Below are 15,872 nucleotides of genomic sequence, written 5' to 3' on the forward strand. Positions count from 1 at the left end.
TTAGTTATCATCGTTTAACTGTTTTGATATTTGAAAAAATTAAGAAAGATATCGACATAAATATTTTTCCTCTAATTTGTATGCAAAATTTGCGTATTTTTCTAATTCAAACATTCAATATTTGAAGAGAAGACGTTAGTTTCACGAGTATTGAGGTCTATCGATGAAACGAACTTACGCTGTGACGTTTATCATCGTCTCGAAATATCCCTGGATTATTTAAGGTGTGGTGCCTGGTCGTTCAATTTTACAGCAGATCTTCTCGTTAAGTTTCGCTCGGGCATATGTCTATCTGTTTAACGCGACGTGATCGGATTAACGTAGCGAGGTGTCAACATATACATAATTTCACGATCATCAAAAGAACATACTTCCGTAATCTCACCATGCCACTCTATGGCGGCGCTCTTTAAGCGTACTGCTTCTTTAAAAGGTACTCTCGTAATTCAGAGTCGCATGAAAGATCCGGGAGTTTTATACGGGGATATTCTACGAGAGATGGAGGAACTCGACGAGATCGTAACGAGAATCGAGTTCTCATTAAAAACGTTATCAGCATATATATTTCCCCTGTGAGAACAAGAGCATATTCTCTATTGTGTAACTTCCTGTCGCTTCCTTGTGGCCTCGTTTCCTGACCTTTCCGAATCGGCGGGGAAAAATCATGCAACTTACCGGAATAATCGGACCTACTTTCCGTCTTGTTTAACAAATAACGACATAGTAGATCGCCTGAAATTTAAATATAAACTCGTAGTTTACTCATCGAAATTGCTCTAATGAGGTGCTGACGCAAACGTTTATCAATACGAACGTTTCATATGATTGAGTTCCAACTGTTGTGTGTGCCTTCGACTTAGACACAATTTGCAATCGGTCTCGTGAAGATTCTCGTTTATGTAATAATAAGTTTATTACACGGGCAATGTTTTTTTATTCACGACGAATGCAACGTTACGTAAAGGAAGCAGCCAGCCTTGAAGTGCGGTAGCATTAAAATCGATAGCCAGATTAAGCAACAGCGATTTCTCGATTAAATATGATTTCCTGGTCCATCCAAGACCTGATTTTGAAAACTGCTTGCTATATTCATAAATTACTATAGAAAATATATAAAGATATTTTGATATAGAAAACATGGCAAATATAGATAATATGTAGATATTGAGTATTAAACTAGTCTAAAATTATTCTCAGTTAGTAAAAATATTTTTTTGAGAAAAGCGAATAATTAATTTTTCTAAAATATTATAGCAAAGAAAATATTACCTAATTATCTTAAAAAATTTGGAAAATTTTTAGATTGTCAATCAAATATATAATTAAAAAGTTGACATTTTATAATTAAGTATAGATATTATAATTAAAGAAAACTCAATAAGAAAAGATTAAAAAATCCATGAACGAAAAAAATGCAAGATGATTATATATAACAAAAATAATAACACTTAATGTCTTTTTTAGAAATATATTGTTATCTTGTTTATAGAAAGTGAATCAGAAATTTTGTGGGTGTCAATGACCCAAGATTAAATTACATACGTATCACTTCGCTTTCACACCGGGTTTCTGACATAAGCATCAATTTCTCCAGAGCACTCTCGTGATAAAGTGCGGATCGCCGACCACGCGGAATTCCTAACGATGTTTCGGGTAATCAAGCTTAATTGGTTCCATCATGCGTATTGTCAGTTAATCCGTAATTGGTTCCCGAGAGGTTTTGCGAAAATTCCGTAATTCGGTTGCCGGTGAAACGATAAGAACCGGAAGAATAATGAAAAATAATGAAGATCAATGAAAATCACTTCGTGCGTGAAAATTTTACCTTTGGACATGATCATTATTGCATTCTTAACTGCATCTACACTGATTGTTAATTACAATATTCAAACAAGGGGAAAAATAATTGTAAAATAAAAAATTATTTATATAACAAAACAAAATAACTATCAGTAATAATACCATTCGAAATGTATTGTGAAATGTATTATGATTATTGATAAAAACATATTTGCACATCTCTCTGAGGAAAAAAAAAATGGAAATAATATATATAATAATAATCACCTTTTTTCCCTCTCTTTAAAAAAAGTAATTATTTTCATATCTCTATTAGTAAAAATTTTTTAATTTTAACATTTTTTATTAAATATAAATGTCAATATACAATATAAACTAATAATTGTGTATACAATATGCAAATATAATAATTGCAATTTTTAGATAATTCAAATATAAAATTCAGCATTAAATAAATCGAACAATTTCTGCGATATAATATTTCAAGATATTTTATAATATTAATATATGCGTCTAAAAATGTAAAAGAAATTATGGTCCACGTTTCTTGCAGTTTTTAAGCGCAATATATGAATCATTGGTGACAAGTTGACTCGGAATGAAAGGCAGGTGAACTTTTGTAGGGTCACTCGTGTATGCTGCATTCAATTGTATATATTTTGTTTCATATGGGGTGAAGTGGTTTCCTCGACAACCTTCTGATTCATCGATTTAAAACCGAGCAGAGGGGACGGAGTGGCGTTGCGGTTGTTTGCGCTCTTTTTCGACGTGATATCCCAGTTGCATATCGGTTGCATACAACGGCAAATCGGAGTATCGTTCAATTACAATTTCTATCATAAACGCGTATCTTATGTGAAACACGAGAGATTTTTTACTGGATATATTCTCGCGCCGGAAAGAATATACAGAAAATTTTGTGCATTATATCAGGTATTTACGACAAAGGCAAAAACGATCTTTTTAATATGTATAGTCTATTGCATCACTTTTCCATATCTAATTATCTCAGAAAATAAAAAATATTTGAACAAATTGTTTTTATAAAAAGGTTGAAATCCATGAAATTTCGTACCATTAAAATTGTTATTGTATTTTTACTTTAAATATTAATATTTGATGAGAACATAGTATAAACTGTAAAAATTTAATTAAAAATTGTAGGAATTTATGTTTCACAATTTTGGAATAACATCGCATGTATTCTTTTAAATTCCTAGGAAAACTGTTATTTTTAATTCCAAGCGGTATAACAAAATTTTGTTAAATTTTTATTCTATTCTTATTATACTCCATTCTTTATTTTATTTTATATTCTATTGTATTCTTTTTATTCAATCCAATTGTTTCCAAAAGTATATTGACCAATTTAATACGCACAATGCTGTTGAATCTCTACAAACATTACTTTAATTTCATGGATCATTCATTAAAAGAAACATAAAAAAATGAGCGTTGCATTAAGCCATCAGAGAAAGCGTGCAATGTGCGTTGAAACTCGGCTCAAATACGTGCATCATTAAAGTTACATGCCACGAACACTTTTCCCTTAACCGTTATGGCTGTTCCGTGCTCGAAAATATGATAAAATCTCCACAAATGTGTTGCGCTTCGTAGATCCGTATCTTCTGTTCATGAATATAAATAATATTTTTTTTTTTTTGACGTTTATATATGTATTTATTGCTCTTACTTTTACGCTAAATTTAATCAAATAATTAGTTATTTGTTTTTCACAGAAATGATATGTTTCCCTAATTCCGTAAAGAATTATAGTAATCAATATTACGCAGCTGATAATAATAGTTACCAAGATCGACAAAATGTGGAGAAAAACTTTAAGCGATTTTAAATATTTTTAAATGCGCTGCACTTTTCGTGGATAATAATTTTTCGGCGAATAATAGTACTTTTATCAAATATTTCGTATATGTAAATTACAAAGGAATATAGAAATGATCTTTTCCGCGTATCAACTTTAAGAACCACGCCAGTTTTCCTATCGAAACTTTATTCACAGTTCTATAATAGAACTTTAGTAAAAATTGAATTTTCTGTATGTTTGATACCCAGATGCTCTTCTTATTCGTAAAAAGAAATAATCGATCTGCTTCAATCCATTCTCGAAGTTAATGAAACTACAGAGAAATGCACTATGATTCTTCAACTTGATGTGTGAGACTTTGATTAGAAGTTCGTGTGATCCTACAGCATAAATTGCGATGTCCCATTTTCCGTTTCCAACTCGATATAATGCAAGGATTCTTAATCCATCGCGCGTCCAGATCCGCTTTTATGTGTTCGTGTGAACCAGAGTAAAATAAATAGAACAAGATGGTTATAATAATAAAACACATAAATTAAAAAAAAAGTCTAATATAAAAAAAATTATACAATGCGTGTGAATTTAAGACTGAAGATAATAATAATGATTTTAGATATGGCAAAGTAGAAATTTCACTTATTAAAATCTAATTATAAAATCAAATTTATATAATTTATTTAATATTAGAAAAATATATTAAATATTAATTCTATATAAATTCTTAGAAAACTGCTTCTTGAAGTCCAAATTATATAGATTTTAATAATCAATGCTAATGCAGTTCCAGGATTGACATTATCCAAAAAGATTGTAAAGCTTTCACAAATTGATTTATAATTGTAATGTTATTGTCTCGAATCATATTAATTAATGAAATAATTGCTGAGCACGTTATTTACTTTCGTATTGTCGGATGTATTCGTTGCAATAGTCGTTTTAACATGCGCGTGATAGCTTCTCCCGGAGAAGAGGATTAAGTGTCAGAAAAAATTTGTAGAGAAATGCGCAGCGCAGAATGTAACGTGAGTTCGAGTGAATCAGGAAGGAAACTGAGAAGTCCTGCTAGCCAAGGAAAGTATTCCAATACTACGTGTAAATGGCAGCTAGGCCAAGTGCCATGGTCACTTTCCTCTCTATAGTTTTACACGTTTGCCACGATGCACTCGTTTCTCTTTCATGTTCACCATCCATCTCTCACGAATCAAATTGCTATAGAAAGTGAATCGCACACCGATAATAAACAGCCGTCTGTGTTATTTTTTAGACATTTTATGTATTTTTATTTTTGTATGTAAAAGTATATTAATTCTGATTAATACAATAATTATATAAACTATATAGAACGAGTATATATAATGAAATTTTAATTGTAATTTTATTTAATGATTGAAGACAAAAAAAAATATGAATTTAAGAAAAATATATGACTCCATTTTCGAAAAAAAAAAAATTAATAATCTGCCATTATAATATGTTTTATGAAAATGGAATATTTAATTGTAAAGTACAATTATAGTTCTTTGTCGCGTTAATTATCTTAGTTGGCTGCGTCTTTCTGTGATGATGTTCTTACCTTGAGATGTGCTAATTAATGATAACTTTAACAGGTCACGAGAAGCCTGTATTAATCGTGATGAGAAACGATGATATAAAAATTATCAGACTTCTATAGATATTTCCATTTTACAATATATACTTTAGTCGACGGAAACGCATAACGGTAAATAAATTATTTTCAATAATTAGTTAAAATCACTTTATAAAAAACGGAATATAATAAGAATAGAATAGAATAAAAATTCAGAAAATTTTAAGTTTACTTGGAATTGACACTAAAAATTCTCTGAAAACATTTAAAAAATACATTGTCCCAGGATTGTAAAATGCATGTAAATGTCAATAAATTTTTAAATCTCATTATCCTTACAAATATTTTAGGATAAACATAAAATAATAATTTCAGTATTTCATCAATTACAAAATCATGTTAAAATTTTGCAATAAGATATATTATAAAATATTAAGTAAAATATAAAGTATAAAGTTTTATAAGATTTTACGAACATTTAATTTCTTTTATATTTAAAAATGTTGTAGCAAATAGATATATTGCATTAAAAAAGAATACTGAAAAAAAAAGTGTATGATATGATAAATATTTCAACTTTTATGTGATATAATAAATAATATAATTTACTAATTGTTTAAATTAATAAACATTATAATGGAAAAAACGAAAGTTATCAATAAGTGACAAAGATATCTATCTCTCGAAGTTGATATTTAAAGTTACATGAATATTCTGCATTTTTCAGTATACATGTTATTGCTTTCTTTTTAATAGTAAGAGTAATATAATCAAGAAAGTTTACTCTCTCTAAGAATTAAAATTATAATAATATATATAATATATATAAATTAAAACGTTAATAGAAGCAAAACGGAATAGTGAATCATACAAAAGGATCATACTTCAATATAGCATCATTTTTGCTCCTTTATTTAAATTGTTTTTTGAATAGTATCACGAATTAATCTCAGCTCGCCAAGATATGACCGGTAGATTTTTAATTTGTATTAACTCGCGGAGAAAGCGATATAAGATTTTGTTGATGAAAAATCTTTCTCAATCTCTTGCGTAAAATTTCCCAATCTTTCGTATGTAAAACAGCGTCGTGGCATATTATGACCTTGACACAATGTCGCAAGTTTAAGTCTACTAAGAATGGCGAATCGAGCTTCATATGTAGTAAAAGTGCTTTCGCGGAAGAACAGTAATAACCTCGTGGATAACCTCGTGGATAACGAAGGAGATATCTTCATAGGATACCTTGGAAGAATCTACTCGGCGAACCTTCGACACGTGATGTGTACTCAAGATAAAGTATCTCTTCGTCACTTCGAATTTCGAATTATAATTTTCAAAGATTACTTAGCGCTTTGAGAATCGAAGATTTATCTTGGTAGATGAAAATTAATCGTTGAAGATTGAATTGTTTTAGCGAATTAAAATGGCGGAAATAAAGTTGTAATAGTAAAATTTGCATTTCACTGCGAACGAACGTAAAGGGTTTTATTGCTTCTACATCAAGATCTTAGATTTGATTTCTAGATTTAAATGTCATGATAGTACTTGAATCGAAATAGTTTGATATATCGAATTTCGCAAAAATGCAGAAACTTAAATGTTATAGAAAGTATAATTAATTTTGTTTCTACACATGCATATATACACAAGATATATGTTGTTTACATAAGTTATTATATGGTTAAAAAATTAAAACAAATGTCAACAGAAAAAAATTTGGCAAAGATCAAAATTTATTTGCGAGATACATTAAAATAAATATGCGTGAATATTGTAAAAATTGTGCTTGTTTAATCTATGCGCATTTTGCTTAATAATTTAATTAATATTCGTATGCATCGCGTTTTTATAATGAATTCTTTGCCAAATCCGGTACATGGTCATTGGCATTTAACCCTCATTTCTACATACATAATTTGTGTTTAGTCCTTCGAATCTCATCATAACCTTCGATGATGACTATATCATCCCAATGTGTCATCAATCATGCTGGGAGTAATAATAATTATATTAAAATTTCGTAATATACGATACTTTTCTTTAATTAGCATAATTTTTATTAATATCCCATGAGGAAATATATTATCATAATATATTATTATTAGAAATCACAATAATCATTTTTCGACTTAAATAAATATTATAAATAATAATTTAATAAACCATTAAATCGTATCAAATTATTTTAAAAATAATAATAAATTTAGATAGAAAACTGAGATAAAAATACGTTTTTATGAATTAAACGAAAATTTATTATATATTACAACAGACGATTCAATTCCTTCTGCTACAGAAATTTCTCATATAACAAACTTCTAAAATTTATCATATAGATTCAGCTCATATGCAATATCTCGAGGACTTATTTTTTACTTCCGAAGTTATAGCTTATCTTCGCGTGACTACTTTTATAACACAATTGTATTTCTGGGGACCATAGTGACGTCATTGTCTAAAGTACGTTCTACTCCCACTATATAGCAGGCACACCGGCGGTAACAGGTGCACGGTGGCGATCGGTCTTCAGGTACAACAATACTTCGCGCCAGTCGGTGCGCAAACGAGAAAGTGAAGAGCCGGTACTCGCGATCCGACTGATAGGAGCATCTCGCGCAAGATTAGCAATCATTCCGGTCCTTTGATTCCTCCAGCGAGGTCCGAAATCTAACGTCCGGTGCGATTCCGAGTAATCGTGTATGTGTGAGTGCGCCAGAAATTTTCTTTATATTAAAAAAATTCTGCCTTTATCGACAAACCAAGCTGACCTTAATCGAACATCGATTGTTTCAAGAGTTTCTGAATCTCTCGTCAACTCATTACGTGAGAGGAACAATAAGGATCGTTATCGATAGATCAGTGATAGTTAGCGTTTCGACTTCATTCTCATTACATCAATTGTTTAAGAGTCATTTGGAAAAACCTTGAGTTATCTGGAGTAATTTATCTAATGTTACATCGCGTATGCTGATGAAGTGTCTTTCATGGTAAATGTGTCAAGTAGACACCTTTATGCGGAGTGCTTGGAAACAAAAATGATGATGTAATGATCTGTAAATGATTTGCTTATTTTTATTGAATTTTGCAATTGAGTTATCTGTTAATTTTTAATAATACAACATAATTTGTAATTTCTTTTTAATAATATAACACAGTGTGAAAAAGATTTTGAAAAAGATTTCTGTTGGAATAAAATTTATGCGTGAATCTAAAAGTGAAGATTCTACGTTTTATATTTTGTCGTTGGTCACCTTACTTAATCTTGACCCTCATTTTAAGCACAGTATCATTAGTCATGGTGGTGGGTTCTGTTCATGATGTATTTAGATTATATGTGATATTGCATAATCATCGTTTCTTCGTCAACAAACATTAAAGGCACGAGTTGTTAAGGATCAAGGTAACGTTTCTTATTAGGATAAAAAAGATTTATAGGTTGACTCACTCAAGCTGTTCTGTCCATAAACACACTGACAACTCAACAGATTTATTTCTTCTATCTCCGGTATAATCAGTTATACGATTTGTTCTTATTGCTTTCCAGAAAGTTCACAATTTCGCCTTGATGATGCTGAATAATCGAGAAGTGAGGGAATATTTATTTCAACGCGAATTTTTCCAGTTGATATAATAATAAAAGAAAGATAAGATAAAAATATTAAATATTAATATTAAATATTAATATTATATTAAAAATAAATAGTACACTCCATGACAATTCTCTCTGTCTCTCTCTCCGCAAACTCGAAAAAATATTGCATTTACGAGTACATATATCATTCGTGTCATAAATTATTTTACTTGATTATGTGAGTTGACATAAGTCTCTTGAAACGCGAGATTATCTTTATTGTGTAAATTTATTCTATAAATGTTGCGAGCAAAATTGTGCTTCAACCCATAAACTCTTACGGAGACAACTAACTTTGTCGTCAGTCGGATGTCAACCATCGGCTGTTCACGCTGCGGAACTTTTTCCGGTCCAGTCACGTAGAATATTCCCGTCGCGTTTCGCTACGTGCAAAAGTCTCTATCTTTTCTTTATGCCATGCAGCTTGAATACAGGTGCAGCATAAGTCTATTGACCGGAAATCGCGACTGATTTTAATTCGCTGCTTGCGCACAGGACAAACGCTCGATGTACAGCAACGGTATAATGCTTACGCGCATATCAAAGCGTTTTTCATCTTTCTTGTAATGTATATCAAGATATAGCGTGTTTTAGAACCTTAACAAAGCGACTGCCTTTCGCAGTACTGAAGAAATTCTTCCGTCTTTGACATTCTACATGAAAGTAAAATTTAGCTTACTTCCATAAAATGAATATCATTTAAAATAGATATTTGTTCTTCCCTTTGATATTTTATATCAAACTGTTTATTCTACTTAAAAAATATCAGATACTTCTTTTCTACATCAAACATTTTATTTTATAACTTTTAGAGAAAAAGATAATATAGCTGTATAATGAATAGAGAAATTTTGCCCTTTTTCTTTATTTGATAATATGCCTTTTGATAGATGCCCTTTTCTTTAGGTTGATAATATAGTAATATTTTTTACGTTTAGCGTACGATCGAAATGTTTTAATAATTCATGAATATTCAATCACCATTACTCTATAATATGATTGCTCAGTTCGAACACTCTAGTTTCCGCACTTCTGCAAAAATATTAGGTCGATGCAGTATAGAAATATTAATTGCTGAATAAATTAAAATCGAAGCAATCAGAGTCTTCTGATTTTCGCGAGCGTAGCATGTAGCGCAGTTTCGAATGTACAAGTATCAACGAGTTTACAAGTAATTAAAATAATGTGATAAACTTTAGTTGGTCATCTCGTACCCTGTCGCTGAAAATTGTTGATTATCTTTCATTGAAAAAACATGAAGTAAAATTGCTTTTACATTAATCTATTAGATTAAAGTTTTAATTATAAATTATAAGTGTTATAAAAGCCACAAAAGTTTTGTATAATAACCGGATAATTAACATGATAATATAAATTCTGCATTAAAAAATATTTTTTTGATTCTATTCTATTAATAAATCTAATTGATCATATTTACAAAATTAATAATAAAGTTGCACTTTTTTAAAAATAACGTAACGTGAAGTATTTCTCATAAAAAGGAAAAAAAAAACAAGAGAAAAATAGACATCTGAGAATAATCTTCTTGCATATTCAATGAAAACGACGTGCAAAGTTAGCCGAGATAACTCGTGATAATCTTACGTAACCAGCTGCCATGCTCAGGCGAACACAATGAGATGACGATACGCAGTTTGCATTCGGACCTCAAGGATTCGCGTTCGTTAAAACGGGCAGCCAACCAAAAGGACACGTTCCTTTTCACTATGTCACGGTTGTTCAAGTAGAAAAAGCCATACATGATATATATAAACTGGCTGTATCGCGACATTTATTAAAAATTTTTGAAAATATTTTTTTATGAAATATATGTGATACACACACACATATTTGTACCCGTTTCTGAGATTGTGATAATATGAAGTTATCGTTCCATTCTCCGTTTGTACATCTTGTTAACATAAGCTCTTTGAGCGTTAATTAAATAGCTCTACAGCATGTATACAGAAGATCAAAGTGAGGAGATGATAACATGTCACTTGCATCCCTGATTTTGTCATATGTAGCCGAGATACACATGCAAATGGCGTATAAGTGTTTATTCGCTATTGATTGAAAGAACACATGTGATATACGTGCATTTTTTTTTATGAATATATTCAAACCGTTAGTTTTAAGCGAGCAAATTAGGCGTAATAATTTTCTGCTTTTTATATTAAATAAACTTTGCATAACTAGTCGACCGAAATGCGAAACAAGAAACGACATCAAAATTTTTCATTTTTTTTTTTTTTTTTTCATAAACCTCGATCACGTATGACGTGGTTAGAAAATAAAAAATACAACGTTTATTACGAACACTAGCGTAGTTTTTGCTTTGCCTCTGCATGCAAATGACGTTTGCCGACGAAAAATTCGCGAACTAGGAATTGTAAATGGGAGCAAGGCGAGCAATTTGATTTCGTGACTAAAATAATAAAAGCACTAACCCTGAAGGACGTAGACTCTCAAAAATTTTTATTTTATCAGATAAGAAGTTCTAACACAGAAAAATGTATTTGCGTAGAATTAATATTATGCATGACATATAGAAATTAAATGTCCCCTCTCTCTTTCTTTTTTAAATATTTTAGAAATAAATTAAAAAATTCTGAAATAAACATAAGAAATTACGTATGTCCGATTCGAGAAAATTATTTTACAATTGCAATTCAAATTTGTATTAGACAAATACAAATCAGATTTGTCAATCTCATTCTAGTAATTATAATAATCCGGTATTAACAGTTTATTTTAATGAATATATAAACAGGAATTTAATACAGCTATTATATTATAACTGTAAAATGCTTAGTTAACGATTCATTACGAGTGCATCCACGTGTGCATTCGGATGTGATAAATTATACCGAACATCATGCGAAGAATACAATAACAGGAGTTACGATTTGAGTTCGGTCCGTTCTACCCGATAAAAAGGAATTTTTTTTTTTTTTTAAATTCGGGTTGAAAATAGAGCCAGTGATAAATCCCATTTTAAGAAGTTGCGTAAGTAGTGGGTTTGCACGTGACATTCTTCTCTTTACAAGACTAGGAAATTCGCCATTCGCAGAGGAATTCGCGAGTAGTTATTATGCATTCTTCCCTCGTGTTTAAGTGCATAGAAGTTTTTCCGGTTTCCTTCGTTGATGTACATTCAAATAAGTTATTAGTACGATATTGACGTCATGATTTATTCTATGATAGAAGAAGAGATGAATATCCGTCAAAATACATCCACACGTTAATGAACATTATTGTTCGTCCAAGTCACTCAAGACAATCAACGAAATATTGAAGCTACGTCATTTTATTATAATTAATTATTTAAAAAGCATTATAAGAATTTGCATATTCATATTACGTTTAAATAATACATAGAGTGTTAATAAGTTTGCGATTAATCCTTCCTAAAGGAAAATTTCATTCGCGTGGTGCAAAATTATATATAGTCCTGTACATTTTAAATCTTTACTCTATTAAATAAAATATACATTCTCGCGTAATTAAGATCTGAAAAATTCCGTTTCAATACAGATGAAACATTTAATTAATTAAAACAAACTGAAGAGAAATTCCTAAGGTTCTATTATTTATTTACAATGAGATTTGAAAATTAATTCTCCACGTTCCTTTGATTTCCAAAACTTTTAAACTAAATTATACAACTTTTTAATTATATTTTCATAATGGTTATACTGAGGAAAAAGTATCATTTCTCTCAAATTCGTCCTCGAGGATCTGTGACTGAGAGAAAGAGCACGATTACTAATACAAGTCTGTAAAATATGCTAATTACACGCGTACATTGTACCCGGAAAACCTGTGTCAGTGAAAAGCTGTCACAGCGTATGATTTTAATATAATTGCGTTTCCTATTATTTAGACTCGTTGCACAATTGCGCGATTTTAATTGCAGAGAGGGCAGTCGCTACGATTCCCACTCGGCGCAGTCGACGCAGGAGCGCAGCAAGCTATTGAAGCGCACGAGGAGTCTCGCAGTGATATCAGAGGACGATTCTCGGCAAAATCGGGAAGTGACAGAGCACTTTCGACTAGGTCAATCGAGCTTCGATCTGCCCAGGAAATATCAATTGATACCGAGAGCTAAGCTGATCGATCGGAATTCTCTCAAGGACAGGTGAGCCACTATTAGATACAAAAAAAAGCTTGATCGTAGATCGCGTGCTTTTAACTTCACTTATTTTTTAATTAACGAACTACAATCGCTACACAAGGGAAATAAAAAAATAATGAAAATTCTTTCCAGGCTATTTTATTTGCACAACGCTAACGTAACGTATAAATTATTGACTAAAAAAATACATTAATTAATTAATTTGAAGACCTTTTGAGGTACATTTAATTTAAGTACATTTTTGAAGTGCATTTAATTTTAATTAAATAAAAAGGTGTTTTTTTATTTTAATTGAATAAAAAGAAATCTTTTTTAACAAATAAAGATCAAAGAGATTTTCCTCATTTTATATTGTTGTCACGTATCCTATATTCACAGAAAACGTAGTTTCAACAAATTTACCAACAATAATCTCAATAAGATAATAATAAATTGCTGACCATCAACAATACCTATTGTAACGACACGTTTTTCAATTTGGTCTCTTAACTGTAAATATGCATTAAACGTCTGCGGCGACAATATTGCAATTCGCAACTTGAAACTCAATTGATCCGCAAGCGACGCGTTCAATAAGACACTCGAACGACTTAAAGTTCTTTTCAAAGTGACACATAAGAACTTTAGAAAAAAACTTTGCTAAAATAAGATTCTAAGCTGTTATGAAATCAAAAATCGGGATAGTGGCTCACGATCGACGAGCAAATTGTTTTTATCGTTTATTTACGGTCCGTTGAAAATCTAATTCATTGCATAGTCATCATTGACAGGTAAAAAACAACATTATTCCATATTGATCTTTTGCAACTCGTAGAACATGAGAGTAAAACTTATAAGATAATCGAGATTAATCGAGACAGAAATATTGATAAAATTTTTTTGACGCTTTATAATAATGAAACATACTTTTAATAAAATTAATTTAGCTGTTCATTTATCGGCAACAATGTAGCCCAATTCACCAATTACTTTTTTCAAATAAATTTAAAAGAAAAATTGACAAATAAATTTCAAATAAATTTATATGGAATCTATATAATAAGAAATAAAATTAAATATAAAAAATGGTAACACAAATTATAATATTTTAAAGTATTTTCTATATATTCTCATTCCATTTAATAGTCTTTTTTTTAATAATTTTTTATTAGCCAATGTTATTATGCAACGTACAAATCCAATGAGTCCATATGTTATTAAGCTATTAAATTTCCACAAACTTTTTTTTTACTATTCACACACATATTTTAAGAGTCTTCGAACTTTACAAATGCAAATTTTATTTCACGAGGATTATCGGTTAAGAGATTTTGCACTTGGCTTGTTCCAGACTTTCCAAGAGTCAGCAGCATCTTTCAGATTCTTTCGAGAGATTCAACGAGACAAAACCCTACCATTCGCGATCGACGTGCGGCCTTCACACAATTCCACCGGGTCTCGCGTCTCTTCCAGATCCATTACCATACGTTCGAGGAAATCGTGAAAATCCTAATCGGCTAAATATCCTCGATTGGCCGGATCCTCCGAGACGGTACTGCAGCGTGCAGAATTTAGATACCGTAAGCGGATTGATCGACATCGTCGAAGATACCTGGCCCATTGAAGGCAATCGAAGTATCGACTGTATATATACGCAGGTGAAATATTTTTCCTCTCGATAAAATATCGAGATCAGAATATCAAATATATTAATTTATTTCGCATAGAATAGTGAAGATTTTTCATTCACATTTTCGTTATATTGAGCGGAATAATAAATAATTTAATCAATCAAAACTGGCTTTGTTATGCTTACGTCAAAAATAATAATCCGTCACGTTTAATTAAATTAGTTTATAATAAATTCCTCATAGTGTATATCTCGATAATCTAATTTACAATGTATATGTAGCATATTAAGGACTATCAGGATAACATTTTCACGTAATTATTATTTTGATTAGAATTCACTTGATACAGTGATGTATTGCTTTTGAGAATAGTCGTGCCGGGGGATTTCTCGATGTAGAAACAAGATTAAGAAGTTTGTTGCTAACTTTAATTAAAACGGTATTATGTCTAGATCGAGTGTCCTATCTTCTTCATCACACATACACATATACACAGACAACATTCGCGATTAGCTTAATTAAATATTTCAACTGACAATGAGCATTAGACATATGATACAGTTTTGTACAAATTAAACAAGTATTTTCCCGCGAATTTCGTAAAACTGAAATAATAATCGAATTATTATTTAAAAACTTATTGTACTATATTATATGACAAAAATTGCTTTTAATTAAAAAGACGGTTAATTAAATTAGAAATTGATTATTTCATTAATTATTTCCAAAATATGTCATTATTGCACTTAATTTCATAAAAAGACTCTTTTGGTACAAAAAATATACATTTCAAAAATTACTTGTCCTGGAAAAGAGGGATCAATTATAGCATTTTCTATAGGAGAGAACGAATGAAAAGCACGCGTGCTTTCCTATTCAGGTGAAGCGCAAACGTAAGGAACACAGGAGTTTAGACAGCATTGCCTTCGAGGACGACGCGGAGTTGGAATACTTCGACGTATTGAATTTACTGCCTCTTTCTAACATACGGTTGGGATACGACGAAGCTGTCTTGTCGAAAGACGATAATTTTACGAGAGAGACGAAACAGGTGCACGGTTCGCGGCACTTAAGAGTACTCGAACATAACGAGCCGAGCAGCGTGAGCGAGGTTTCGCCGACGAGGAGCAGCAACGCCACGGACGAGGAGAAATGTAAAGAGCACACGGTGAAAGAGGATAATCCCGCTTCAACCGATAGTTCTGAGAAGAAGGTTCGCGATCTCAATTTGTCCAAGGGAACGGACTCGAGACGACGAGACTCGGTAAAACGAGAGCGTC

General features: G+C 31.0%; 1 protein-coding gene and 1 long non-coding RNA gene across 2 annotated transcripts in view; one reads left to right on the top strand and one right to left on the bottom strand.

The window, feature by feature from the left end:
* The window catches only part of LOC115242116 (calcium uniporter protein, mitochondrial), a 41,822-nt gene that overhangs the window by 20,672 nt on the left and 5,278 nt on the right, over positions 1 to 15,872 (bottom strand). The gene's annotated exons all lie outside the window — the stretch shown is intronic.
* LOC115242119 lies at positions 7,490 to 15,862 on the top strand. The gene is made up of 4 exons (XR_003885011.1): positions 7,490 to 7,916; positions 12,764 to 12,985; positions 14,313 to 14,619; positions 15,434 to 15,862. It is a non-coding gene; the product is annotated as an uncharacterized LOC115242119 (long non-coding RNA).

Source organism: Formica exsecta, unplaced genomic scaffold (genome assembly GCF_003651465.1).
Source record: "Formica exsecta isolate Colony F162 unplaced genomic scaffold, ASM365146v1 scaffold568, whole genome shotgun sequence".
NCBI lineage: Eukaryota > Metazoa > Arthropoda > Insecta > Hymenoptera > Formicidae > Formica > Formica exsecta.